The sequence below is a fragment of the Cervus canadensis genome, chromosome 2 (genome assembly GCF_019320065.1).
Source record: "Cervus canadensis isolate Bull #8, Minnesota chromosome 2, ASM1932006v1, whole genome shotgun sequence".
Taxonomy (NCBI): Eukaryota; Metazoa; Chordata; class Mammalia; order Artiodactyla; family Cervidae; genus Cervus; species Cervus canadensis.
Window position 1 is genome coordinate 65,487,898 of NC_057387.1, and position 14,674 is coordinate 65,502,571.

Sequence of the window (14,674 nt, forward strand, 5' to 3'; positions counted from 1 at the left end):
ATGGCTGATTCATGTTGATATATGGCAGAAACCAATGCAATATTGTAAAGCAATTATCCTCCAATTAAAAATAAATAAGTTTAAATTAAAAAAAAAGAATAACACTGGAATTCACCCCTTCTCTTGTCCTTCTTAGTCCTTAAGAAAGACTTACATTAAAATACATACAATAGAAATTCTGCATTGAATAATTATCATACTGCTCACACACAAACTTTATTTAGTAATCTATAGACACAACCCAAAGACAAAAAGACATGTGGTTCACATGCCAAATTCTAAGATCAAGACTGGTTATGTTTTAACCCCTGTAAATTCTCTTTACCTGATTCTGAATCAATCAATGCCTTAAGTATGATGGATAAGCAAATTAATTGACTATATATAAGTTTATATGGATCAAGAGAGGCATGTAACCTATTTAAACCATTTGGCAAACAAGCCATTTTTAAGTTTTTGGCAGCATTAAATGGTAGAAAAGTATATTAATTAGAAATAACTTATTAAAACAAGCCTTTGAAGAATTCTAATGGTAATATTTTTAGCTAATTGTTTATATTATGTTAAAGGAATGGAATATCTTTTGAATATTGAGAACTTTCATGAGTCTAGACTTTCCTCCAGTTGGTCCTATTTAGTTTGGTTTTATGCTACATCTTGTACTTCTGAAAACTGGGTTTTTGTATGTACTAAGGCTGAAGAACCTTGAGAATGGCTGCTGGCAGACCAGTGGTCCAGTCAACCATCAAGAATCCCTCAGGGATGGGAAGTTGGCTTGATGGTATCCTTGAGTAACTTGAGGTTAGGTCTGTTTATGAGGAATTTCCTCATGTAGGGAGGAATAAACATGTAGTCTTTTCATTCCTTTAGATATGCTCAAAATTTTTTCTTGGAATCATCCAGACCCTGAGATAGCTCTTTATTTAGTTTATTATTTTGACCCCACGTAGACGTGCTTTTGCTGATTTGTGTTTAGCTGTTGTAGTGCTGACTGGCATTGAAAAACTTGACATATGAAGTGATATAAAGTCCAGGGATGTTATGTCTCATGCTGATCACTATTTTATGAAGTATCTGCATTATGAGTACCTGATGAAGAAGTTTTTCTGAGTGTCACTAGCTAACAGTAGACAAAGTCATAAAACTCATTGACTTTCCCATATGGGTAGACAGCTTGTTGTTGTTCAGTCAGCAAGTCATGACCAACTCTTTGTGACCCCATGAACTAAAGCACTCCAGGCTTCCCTGTCCCTCACCATTTCCTGGAATTTGCCCAAGTTCATGTATACTGAATTGGTAATACTATCCAACCATCTCATCATCTGTTGCCCCCTTCTCTTTCTTCCTTCAATCTTTCCTAGCATCACAGTCTTTTCCAATGAGTTAGCTGTTTGCATCAGGTGACCAAAGTATTGGCGCTTCAGCTTCAGCATCTGTCCTTCTGATATACCTTGGTGTTTCAGGGTTGATTTCCTCTAAGATTGACTGGTTTGATTTCCTTGCTTTCCAAGGGACTCACAAGAGTATTCTCCAGCACCACAGTTTGAAAACATTAATTCTTAGGCGCTCTGCTTTCTCTCCTGTCCAGCTCTCACATCCATACATGACTACTGGAAAGACCATAGCCTTGACCATATGGACCTTTGTTGGCCAAGTGCTGTCTTTGCTTTTTAACACACAGTCTAGGTTTGTCTCAGCTTTTCTACCAAGAAGCAATAATTTTCTAAGTTCATGGCTGCAGTTACTATCCGTAGAGCCTAAGAAGAGGAAATCTGTCACTATTTCCACCTTTTCCCCTTCTATTTGCTATGAAGTGAAGGGACTGAATGCCATGATCTTAGTTTTTTTTTAAGCTAGGAAGGGTAGCTTGGAAACTCAAAACTGAGAATGAGCCCACTTCTTACATAAGACTATGGAATCATAAATTATGCATTTGTGAATTAATTTTGTTTTTCATATCTTTATTCTTCTTTCCTGTCATTATTTTCTATATATACTTTGTTTTGTTGAAATGTAGGTAGTTTTATAAACTACTTTAAATCTTCTTTGAAACAAGATGAATTATAAACAAATTAATGTTGGCTAAGACTAACTTTATAGAAATTAAATAATCTACTCAGTTATTCACTAGTAAATAATGTGCATTTAAACCTAGATGTAGCCTCAATCAAATTTTTTTTGCATATAATAGAACAAAGGATCTCATTGTCCTAATCCAACTTTTGATTTGCAGATTACACTAGTTTTGTTCGTATATGATTTTCTATAGTTGAGGTTTTATTTATCATCACCATTATCCACTTGGCTGCACAAGTGGAGAATCTGGAGGCATCCTTTACACTCTTTTACAGGTCTCTGCTCAAGCAAATGAAGTTGGTCATTACTATTGATCCTGATAGTATCTACTTTTCTATACCACCACTGTCACAGATATAATTCAGCACTCCTCATGTCTAGTATGGATTAGAACTACCTATACACTAAAAGGTCTCTTTGCATAAGGCCTAAATCATCTCTTATTTTTCACAGTACTGCAGATATGCTACTACCAACATGCATGTTTGATCATTTCACAGTCCTAAAGTAATGGCCCTCCATCACCTCTACCCAGGACAAAAATCAAAATTCCACACAAGGTATATCAGACTCTCTAGAATCTGACCCATCAGAACTTTTCCTGCTTCATCTTTTCCACACCCATCCTAAACTTAATGACCCACCATTCTAATACTGGGGACCACACACATTTTTTAATGCTTCCTCTGCCTTTGTGATGTTGTGTGTGTGTGTGTGTGTGTGTGTGTAAAATGCTGAAAATTCCTATTTATCCTTCAAACCTCAGCACAATGTCACTACTATGTTAAACTTTCATCCCTATCTTCCCCTTTGATGCTCCCTACAAGCACAGGTAAACTTTCCCTCTTTGCTTCCCCCATTACATCTTCCACTTAGGTCTATTCGTCCTCCTATATTGATTTAAGATTTAAAGTGTAGATTTTATTTGTCCATCTGCTTTCTCAGTTCTCCAGGGGGTCTTTAGTCTTACCTTTGCCCTGAAGCAAAAGGAACCAAAAGCCTGACAGGAAATCAGTCACTGGCTTAACATCCCAGGGTCAAAGTGTCACTGTAGCTTACCCCGCCTCCCATTATCCTGGTAATATAGGGAAGTGTGTGTTTCAGGCATGAGAGAACAGTGCCCTGTGCCCAAGTAAGTCTGCTAGAAACTAGCAGTCTAGAAAACTAGACTTTTTCCTAGTGCTGCTTCCAATTTTCCTGTGTCTTGGATTAATTTTCCTGAATCAAACCTGGGTCTCTGTAAGTTGTCACCTGTCTGGAGTTGGTCTTGAGTTTTATGGGACTGTACCAAAGGGACTTTGCCATGTGCCTGTTTGTTGTTCTTTCCTGTAGGTTTCTTCATAGATACCTACCACTAGACTCTGAACACCTTGAGAGTCCTGATTGTGTGATATTTATCCTTTAATCTAAAATGTCTAATATAATTCTGGATATATTACAGAAATCTATGGACAGAGGAGCCTGGCAGGCTACGAGTCCAGTTCAGTTCAGTCACTCAGTTGTGTCCGACTCTTTGCGACCCCATGGACTGCAGCACGCCAGGCTTCCCTGTCCATCACCAACTTCCAGAGCTTGCTCAAACTCATGTCCATTGAGTTGGTGATGCCATCCAGCCATCTTATCCTCTGTCATCCCTGTCTCCTCCTGCCCTCAATCTTTCCTAGCATCAGGGTCTTTTCCAATGAGTCAGTTCTTCACATCAGGCGATCAAAGTATTGGAGCTTCTAACTATCTCCCTCAAAATATTGGAGGGAGGAAAGAGAAAATATCTTTTCAGCTACCTCCTTCCTTACCTCCCTCCCTCCCTTCTTTTGTTATAAGCATTTTCTAATTTTGGGTCAGTCTTGTTTAACAAAAAGAAATTTATTAAAAATTATTTCATTAAAAACTGCAGATATGTAACATCAAATTAATTTTAAGAGTTGACAAATCAATTTATATATTTGTGTTAACTTTATATGTCTCACTTTGAAATTTGGGATAAAATATTATACATTGAAAACCCAATTTTATTCTTATATTGTTATTAAAATTGTGAGTTTAATAATGTTTTTTACTAAAATGATTGAAAAGAAAATGGTACGATAGCCTCTTTCCCTCTTTCTGTTGCATTGCCAATTTTCTTCTGGTATAGCACCTTTATAATTGTTAACTCAGTAATCTTCACGAGGTAGGGAAGGTCTGCAGGTGTAATTTTTCCCATTTCTAAAATCGAGGCAGCATGGAGTTTTTGTTGCTTACTGTCAAATTACACATCACTCTATCATTACATTATAGCTTTTTGGTGGTGCTGCACAGCTTGTGATATCTCAGGTCCCTGTCCAGAGATTGAACATGGACCAGGGCTGTGAAAGCGCCGAATCCTAACTACTTGACTATTAGGCAATTTGCATTTCATTGTAATTTTGAATGTCATTTTACATTTGACTTATGAACACTTTTAAAAAGTTGACCTGTCAACTTTTACAGGTTTTTCAATAATAATGTAAAATCTTTTGTACAACTTTTACAATAATAATGAAATATTATTAAGATTGGAATTCAGCTTTTCTGTTGGTCTTATTACTATTTTTGTAGGCAGTTAGATATTATGCTAAGATAAGGAAAATTTCCATCTTTTAAGATTTCATTTGGAGACTCTAATGACCTTTGGATTTGGCTTAGAAGACTCTACTGCTATGTTTAAACATGTTCTTTTTTTTCCCTTTTGGAACTTTACCTTTTCATCTCAATTTTTCAAAAGCTGATCTATTGCCACTTATGATGTCAGTTTTTCTTTTAATATTGATTGTAAAATTCATGTGATGAGTTCAGTTGTTTTTTTTTTTTTAAATGTAACTTGAAGTAATCATCAATATAAAAGTCTAAAATACTGATAGTTTCCAACCAACTTCGGATTTGCAAGCTGTGATATGTACTTAGAAGTCATTAGAGTTAAAACTATGAGTTAAAATCCCATGTTGTCTATGCTAAAAGCGGGAAAGATTTTAGAAATGGTTTAGCTTAATTCCTTTTGAAGATGAGTAAACTTAGGCTTGGGCTTGCCAGGCTCAGAGGTAAAGAATCCACCTGCCAAACAGGAGACTTGGGGTCCATCCCTGGGTCAGGAAGATCCCCTGGAGAAGGAAATGGCAACCCACTGCAGTTTCTTGCCTGTAGAATCCCCATGGACAGGGGAGCCTGGTGGGCTACAGTCCATGTGATTACAAAGACTAAGTTTTGTAGACTTAGTGATTAAATAGCAGCAGCAGCAGCAGCAAATTTAGGCTCAGTGAGGTTAAAATTACTTTTCCAAAGTTACACAGTCAGAACCTGGGCAAGCTTGGATGAAATTCAGATCCGACTTTTAGTCCAAAGTTGCTTTTCACCACATGCTCTGAAATTGGCTGTATATCTATGGATGATGTGGCAGATGGAGCAACAGAGGTCTACCATTTATAACCTGGAATTAGAGTATTATTTTGAGTCAGAGTGGTGTATGCGTGTGTGCACACATGTGCAATTCTTTCAGACTCAGTGTTAACAGAAGAAAGGTGCTTTCACTTATCTTCAGTTCAGTTCAGTTGCTCATTGGTGTCCAACTCTTTGTGACCCCATGGACTGCAGCACGCCAGCCCTCCCTGCCCATCACCAACTCCCGGAGTTTACTCAAACTCATGTCCATTGAGTCGGTGAGGCCATCCAACCATCTCATCCTCCGTTGTTCCCTTCTCCTACCTTCAATCTTTCCCAGCCTCAGGGTCTTTTCTAATGAGTCAGTTCGTCGCATCAGGTGGCCAGAGTATTGGAGTTTCAACTTCAGCATCAGTCCTTCCAATGAATGTTGAGGACTGATTTCCTTTAGGATGGACTGGTTTGATCTCCTTGCAGTCCAAGGGACTCTGAAGCATCTTCTCCAACGCCACAGTTCAAAAGCATCTATTCTTCGGCACTCAGCTTTCTTTATAGTCAAACTCTCACATCCATACATGACTACTGGAAAAACCATAGCTTTGACTAGATGGACCTTTGTTGGCGAAATGTCTTTGCTTTTTAATATGCTGTCTAGCTTGGTCATAACTTTCCTTCCAAGGAGCAAGTGGCTTTTAATTTCATGGCTGCAGTCACTATCTGCAGTGATTTTGGAGCCCCCCAAAATAAAGTCTGACACTGTTTTCACTGTTTCCCCATCTATTTGCCATGAAGTGATGGGACCAGATGCCATGATCTTAGTTTTCTGAATGTTGAGTTTTAAGCCAACTTTTTCACTCTCTCTTTCACTTTCATCAAGAGACTCTTTACTTCTTCTTCACTTTCTGCCATAAGTGTGGTGTTATCTGCATATCTGAGGTTATTGATATATCTCCCAGAAATCTTGATTCCAGCTTGTGCTTCTTCCAGTCCAGCATTTCTCATGATGTACTCTGCATATAAGTTAAATAAGCAGGGTGACAATATACAGTCTTGACGTACTCCTTTCTTGATTTGGAACCCATCTGTTGTTCCATGTCCTGTTCTAACTGTTGCTTCCTGACCTGCATACAGATTTCTCAGGAGGCAGTTTAGGTGGTCTGGTACTCCCATCTCTTGAAGAATTTTCCACAGTTTATTGTGATCCACACAGTAAAAGGTTTTGGCATAGTCAGTAAAGCAGAAGTAGATGCTTTTCTGTAACTCTCTTGTTTTTCTCTGATCCAACGAATATTGGCAATTTGATCTCTTGTTTCTCTGCCTTTTCTAAAACCAGCTTGAACATCTGGAAGTTCACGGTTCATGTACTATTGAAGCCTGGCTTGGAGAATTTTGAGCATTACTTTGCCAGGGTGTGAGATGAGTGCAATTGTGCAGTAGTTTGAGCATTCTTTGGCATTGCCTTTCTTTGGGATTGGAATGAGAACTGACCTTTTCCAGTCCTGTGGCCACTGCTGAGTTTTCCAAATTTGCTGACACATTGAGTGCAGCACTTTCACAGCATCAATCTTTGAGGATTTGAAATGGCTCAACTGGAATTCCATCACCTCCACTAGCTTTGTTCATAGTGATACTTCCTAAGGCCCACTTGACTTTGCATTTCAGGGTGTCTGGCTCTAGGTGAGTGATCACACCATTGTGATTATCTGGATCATGAAGATCTTTTTTGTATGGTTCTTCTGTGTATTCTTGCCACCTCTTCTTAATATCTTCTGTTTCTGTTAGGTCCATACCATTTCTGTCCTTTATTGTGCCCATCTTGTATGAAATGTTCCCTTGGTATCTCTAATTTTTTTGAAGAGATCTCTAGTCTTTCCCATTCTATTGTTTTCCTTTGTTTCTTTGCATTGATCACTGATGAACGCTTTCTTTTCTCTCCTTGCTATTCTTTGGAACTCTGCATTCAGATGGGTATATCTTTCCTTTTCTCCTTTGCCTTTTGCTGCTGTCCTTTTCATAACTGTTTGTAAGGCCTCCTCAGACAACCATTTTGCCTTTTTGCACTTCTTTTTCTTGGGAATGGTCTTGATCACTTCCTCCTGTACAATGTCATGAACTTTTCTTACTCATGCCTTAAGTCTCAACTTGAAAACTGTGTCTGACAGACCTCCTTGTCAATGCTTACGTGTTTTTATACCTTTTGGGGGTTTCACTTGCTATAGCATTTATCAAATTGTACTTTAATTGCATGGATGCTTGTCTTTCTTGCCTGTTGTTTAGTCATTAACTCACGTCCAACTCTTTTGCGACCCCATGGACTGTAGCCCTCCAGGCTTCTCTGTTTGAGGGATTTCCCAGGCAAGAATACTGGAGTGAATAGCCATTCCCTTCTTCAGGGGATCTTCCTGACCCAGAAATAGAACCCATGTCTCCTGCACTGGCTGGCGAATTCTTTACCACTGAGCAACCTGGGAAGCCCCTTTCTTCCCTACTAGACTGTAGATCGCACGCGTTGTTCGCAGGTGTACCTTTGATGGCAATTAACACAGTGCTTGCTCACACTTAGTGTTCCACAATTATCTATTGAGAAAGTAAAGGAATTAATATTACATAACTTAAGAAAGGAATACATTATGGAGTAGGTATAGGGATTGGGTATCTTATTGTGGAACATGCAGCCTCATATGTCAGTTCAGTTTCCTATCATGCCTGATCACATGTTCACAAAATGAATTTTCTTAACATTTTTAACACTGTCTTTCCAGAGGCTACCCCCTTGTTCTTTTTCTGTACTTTGGGACCAGGTATCTGTGTTCAGTTTGTTACTGAGAACTCTGCCTGTACACCAGTGCTGAATCAAATCTCAGAGACAGTTTTGGGTGAGGTAGAAAAAGATAGTTTTATTACTTGTCAGGGAAGGGGGGAATGCAGCTGGCTCCTGCTTCTAAAAACTAAGTGTTCCAACTCAGAGGATTTGATGAGGGGTTTTATAACAATGATTCAAAGTTGGGGTCTCTGACAAGACTAAGGTGTGAGCAGGGTTTGCAGCCCTTAATCTGACTTACGTGGTTGGTCTAATCTTGACGAGTTTCTCTGGTCCCTGTAATCTTGCCTCAGGTTTTGGTTGCTTCTCCCTTGATTAGCAATTGTTTGAATCTGCCTTCTGGAACTCAGGAAAGGTTTGGAGGCTGGGTCTTGCCTACAAGAAATGGGGAACAGAAAGGCCTCTGTACCTGGGAGCCCACAGGGTCCTGCTCGGTTTCAGAATCCCAGCTCTGTGATCCTGGGCAAGTTACTTAACCTTTCTGAACTTCACTTTCCTTATCTGAGAATCGGAGACAATATCTTCCTTACAGGACTATTGTGAGGGTTAAATAACAGAACAAATGACAAAGTAGCAATATATAGCATTGTATGTGTAGTAGGTATTGAATAAATGCTTATTTCAGTCTCCTTTCTCTTTTCCTTCTTCACTTTCCCCTTCCTTCCTCCCCTCGTTCCTTGCTTCCTTTTGTCCTCCTTTGTCTCTCCTGGAAATGAGAACTATAGACAATTAGAAGCATGGTCAAAGCTAGCTTTTTCTTACAGCAAACGTGCTCTACTCCATAAATTATCTTCACCCTCAAGCTTGCCTCCAGATCAGCCTCTGTTTTCTCATACTTCTTTTTCTCTGCCACATTCATATCTATAGCTGACAAAGTTTACCTTTTATTTCCCCCATTGGCTTGCCTGAAATCCAGTTATTCTTCTGCTGTGTGCCTGATGGTTAACATGTATTCTGTACAAGGCAGCGGAAAAAAGATTGGTTGCGGACAGGGAAATCTGGAAGTACCCAAGGTAGTAAGAACAAGAGTGTGCTGGTTGCAGATGGTGGTTCTAGGAGCAGAGTCTTTGGAATGACATTCAAGGCTTATTTAAAAAGAAGAGGGGGGAAGGTCACAGTTGTTTGTTTTTCTTGCTCCTGACTGTTAAGGATGCTGTTTCATTATCTTCCCATCAGATTATGTTGCAAAATGTTTCTAACCAAGATTAAAATTAATATTTAAACAGGCCTAGTCCTACAAAGGAGAGCTGAGCCATGTAACTGAATGAAGGAAAATGATAAAGATGAGTTAAATCATTATCAAAACAACATCTAAAAGAAAGAGTTCTCCTGCCACAGGCGGTCCTGCTGAAACACACAAAGTGAGCTATCATGAGCAATTGGTGTTTGAATAGCTACTGGTCAGGTTCAGATCAGATTAATGGATCAGCTGGCCGAGAATTAAGAAAGTCTTTAAGAGTGTTTGGTTCAGAGTGAGACTATTTTATTTCTAACATAACTAGCTGTGTGACCTCCAGCCCCAGGTTGCAGAATGCTATCTATAAAATAGTTATATACTTGTAAATTGTTGGCAGTTGGTTTTAGGTCAAACTTTTATTTAGGAGGCTGGTGGAAGAATTTGGGACCAGTACTCAATTAGCTCACTTGGGTTCCTCTAATGCTGAGTTTCTCAACGTAGTCAGGTTTGACATTTTGAACTGGATATTTCTTTGTTATGGAGACTGTCCTGGGCATTGTAGGATGTTTAGCAGCATCCCCAGTAAATGCTTAGTAGGACCCTCTCCAGTTGTGACAAAAATGTCTCCTAACATAGTCAGATGTCTTCTGGACATACTTCCTCCCTGCTTTTGAGAACCACAGTTCTGATGGAGAGATGAAAGGGAGATGGTTGTCTCTATAGCTTTAGACTTTGGCATGAAAGTCTGTGGCGTTACCATGAGAGCCAAAAAAAATAACAAAGTTTTTTTTTGCTGTTGTTTAGTTGCAAAGTCGTGCCCAACTCTTTGCAAACTCATGGACTATAGCCTGCAAGGCTCCTCTGTCCATGAGATTTCCCAGGCAAGAATACTGGAGTGGGTTGCCCATTTCCTTCTTTAGGGGATCTTCCCACCCAGGGATCAAACCCGCATCTCCTGCATTGTCAGGTGGATTCCTTAACGCTGAGCCAGCAGGGAAGCGCACAACAAAATTTACTCTGTCCAAACTGAGTTTTCAGTCATTCATTAATTGTTTTGTTGAATGCTTACCAGCACTGTGCTAGGCTCTGCGGGTATGTAGGTAAGTATCACTTGATCTCTTACCCTCGGGGTGCTTCAGTTCAGTTCAGTTCAGTCGCTCAGTCGTGTCCGACTATTTGTGACCCCATGGACTACAGCACACCAGGCCTCCCTGTCCATCACCAACTCCCGGAGTTTACTTAAACTCATGTCCATTGAGTCAGTGATGCCATCCAACTATCTCATTCTCTGTTGTCCCCTTCTCCTCCTGCCTTCAGTCTTTCCCAGCATCAGGGTCTTTTCTAATGAGTCAGTTCTTCGCATCAGGTGGCCAATGTATTGGAGTTTCAGCTTCAGCATCAGTCCTTCCAATGAATATTGAGGACTGATTTCCTTTAGGATGGACTTGTTGGATCTCCTTTCAGTCCAAGGGACTCGCAAGAGTCTTCTCCAACAACACAGTTCAAAAGCAACAATTCTTCAGTGCTCAGCTTTCTTTATAGTCTAATTCTCACATCCATACATGACTACCGGAAAAGTCATAGCTTTGACTAAACAGATCTTTGTTGGCAAAGTAATGTCTTTGCTTTTTAATAAACTGTCTAGGTTGGTCATAACTTTTCTTCCAAGGAGCAAGCGTCTTTTAATTTCATGGCTTCAGTTACCATCTGCAATGATTTTGGAGCCCCCCAAAATAAAGTCTGTCACTGTTTCCACTGTTTCCCCATCTGTTTGCCATGAAGTGACGGGACCAGATGCCATGATCTTAGTTTTCTGAATGTTGAGTTTTAAGCCAACTTTTTCACTCTCCTCTTTCACTTTCAACAAGAGGCTGTTTAGTTCTTCTTCCCTTTCTGCCATAAGGGTGGTGTCATCTGCATATCTGAAGTTATTGATATTTCTCCCAGCAATCTTGACTCCAGCTTGTGCTTCCTCCAGCCCAGCGTTTCTCATGATGTACTCTGCATAGAAGTTAAATAAGCAGGGTGACAATATATAGCCTTGATGTGCTCCTTTCCCTATTTGGAACCAGTCTGTTGTTCCAGTTCTTTTTTTTTTTTTTTCATTTTCTTTTTCCATTTTAACAGTTTTTAATGAAAGCTGTAGACAAGATGACTTTATTCCTGCATCTTCTCAATTGTTTCTTCCTTATATTTGCCCTTTTCCTTTCCTACTTGGCTAGATTTGGCTTTACATTCGAGGGTCTTTTTGCGGTCTTTGTCCAGTTTTAGTCTGGTGATAACCACCTTGCTGGGGTGAATGCCCACATGGACACAGTTGTGCCATTAGCCTTCTCCCGCTGCACTCGTCCAATGTAGATGACATATTTCTTCCTGTAAACCTGGACTATTTTGCCAATTTGCTGCCCTTTGTAGTGCCCTCATACAACCTGAACTTCATCATCCTTTTGGATGGACATGGATCGAACGTTGTATTTCTGTCTTAGCTCTTTAGAAAGAGGAGAAGACATAATTTTCCTGTGAATGTGGGAAGGCTCATTGGAATGCCTTTTTTGATTCTTGCTTTGGTCAGAAGTCACAAAGGGATTGAACTTCATTTTGGCCGCTGGCGCTTCAGCGATGGCCACAGAAGGGAAGAGCTGTTGTTCCAATTCTTATTGTTGCTTCCTGACCTGCATACAGATTTCTCAGGAGGCAGGTCAGGTGGTCTGGTATTCCCATCTCTTTCAGAATTTTCCACAGTTTGTTGTGATCCACACAGTTAAAGGCTTTGGTGTGGTCAATAAAGCAGAAGTAGATGTTTTTCTGGAACTCTCTTGCTTTTTTGATGATCCAACAGATGTTGGCAATAGGATCTCTGGTTTCTCTGCCTTTTCTAAATCCAGCTTGAGCATCTGGAAGTTCTCGGTGCTTGCTTTCTACTGAAGGGAGGAAGTAATGCCTTACCAGTTCATTTCCATACAAAGCTGTTAAATGCAGTGCTACATCTCAAGTCAATATAAGGTATAATGGGACTACACATTCCCATCCCCCCTTCTCTCAGGGAGACGGTATCAGTTAAGGCTTCATTGAGTACCATATGAGACTGTATTTAAAGTCATCCAACAAAATTGATCTTACTGACATCTAAACTCTAAAATTTTGGTACTGTTTTTTCTCCCTATTGTTTGCTCTTATATTATACACACACACACACACACACACACACACACACATATAATTTAAAAAATATCATTAGTATTCACTTGCCAGTACAGGAGACACAAGAGATGTGGGTTTGATCCCTGGGTTGGGAAGATCCCCTGGAGAAGGTAATGGCAGCCCACTCCAGTATTCTTACCTGGATAATGCCATGGACAGAGGAGCCTGGCAGACTACAGTCCTTGGAATTACATAGAGTCAGATATAACTGAGTGACTGATCATCAAACACACACAGTGTTTCTCTAATCCAGTGGTTTTATCCTTGTAGCAGCAGCAGTGCATTACCTGGGAACTTGTTAGAAATACAATTTCTTAATCTCTATTTCAGACCTACTGAATTAGAATTCTGGGGATAGGGCCCAGCAATTTGTTTTTACAATTTTTTCCTACCCCTCATTAAAATCATGCTGAAGTTTGAGAACCACCACTTTAATAATTCATTGATTACAGTATTTCTTAAAAGCTCCTTATAAAATAATTTTCATAAATATATATAATATTTAAAAGGCAGAATATAATCTACATTTTGTTATTCAGTGGCCAAGTTGTGTTTGACTCTTTGTGACCCCATGGACTGCAACACACCAGGCTTCTCTGTCCTCAACTATCTCCCAGAGTTTGCTCAAACTCATGTCACTGGGTTGGTGATGCCATCCAACCATCTCATCCTCTGTTGTCCCCTTCTCCTCTTGCACTCAATCTTTCCCAGCATCAGGGTCTTTCCCAGTGAGTGGGCTTCTTCATATTAGGTGGCCAAAGTATTGGAGCTTCAGCTTCAGCATCAGTCCTTTCAATGAATATTCAGGACTGATTTCCTTTAGGATTGACTGGTTTGATATTCTTGCAGTCCTAAGGACTCTCAAGAGTCTACTCCAGCACCACAATTTGAAAACATCAATTCTTCAGCACTCAGCCTTCTTTATGGTCCAACTCTCACATCTGTATATGACTACTGGAAAAACCATAGCTTTGGATAATCTACATACCTATTTGAATTAAGCATCCAACCAGTCCATCCTAAAGGAGATCAGTCCTGGGTGTTCAATGGAAGGACTGATGCTGAAGCTGATACTTTGGCTACCTTATGTGAAGAGTTGACTCATTGGAAAAGACCCTGATGCTGGGAGGGATTGGGGGCAGGAGGAGAAGCGGACGACAGAGGGTGAGATGGCTGGATGGCATCTCCAACTCGATGGACATGTGTCTGAGTAAACGACGGGAGTTGGTGATGGACAGGGAGGCCTGGCATGCTGTGATTCATGGGGTCGCAAAGAGTTGGACACGACTGAGCGACTGAACTGAACTGAACTGACTGATATTCTCAGTGTCTGTGTACATGATCTCATTTAATCCCTAAGAAGTGTCTTAGTGGTTCTCAGTCCTGGGTTAGCTTCCAAATACCTGTGAAGCTTAAGTGCAACTCTAAGGATTCAGGCAAAAAGCATTTAATGAAGCTTAAATACCTACTGAATCAGAAACCACAGTGTTTCTAGTATGTACTGTGATCGAGAATCACTTAAGGTAGATATTTGTATATTTTACATACGTGACTAGGAGTTCTCACGTAGAAAGAGGCTGAACAAATATTTCATTATTTGCTCGGCAAATAGGTATTGACACTGAATCATTACCAAGGCTGTCCGACTTCAAGGACTGTGTTCCTAATCATTAGGTGAATTCTACTTATGGGATCTATCAGAAAAAAATGCCTTTTTAAAGTGAGAGAAAGCTAATATTTGCAAAGAGATTTACAGTTCCTTTACAAAGAACGACAACTTCACTATGTTATTATCATTGCTGTTTTGCAAATTAGGAAACCAAGAGTAAGTAAGATTAAGTGATTTACCAAAAATTGCTTAGCCAGTGAGACTTAGGGCCAAGAGTGTGAATCTAGGTTTTCTGACTCTGGTCTTAGCTTTTTCCCATGACTTATATTAACTGTATATTATATTTATGAACAGAATTAGAATAATGAAGGTAGTTATGTGACATCATAGGATTAAT

The 14,674-nt window shown here is 39.8% G+C and overlaps 1 protein-coding gene and 1 pseudogene across 2 annotated transcripts in view; one reads left to right on the forward strand and one right to left on the reverse strand.

The window, feature by feature from the left end:
- SLC44A5 (solute carrier family 44 member 5) overlaps window positions 1-14,674 on the forward strand; it is a 429,650-nt gene that overhangs the window by 11,640 nt on the left and 403,336 nt on the right. The window lies entirely within an intron of this gene.
- On the reverse strand, window positions 11,586-12,064 carry LOC122436810 (annotated as a pseudogene).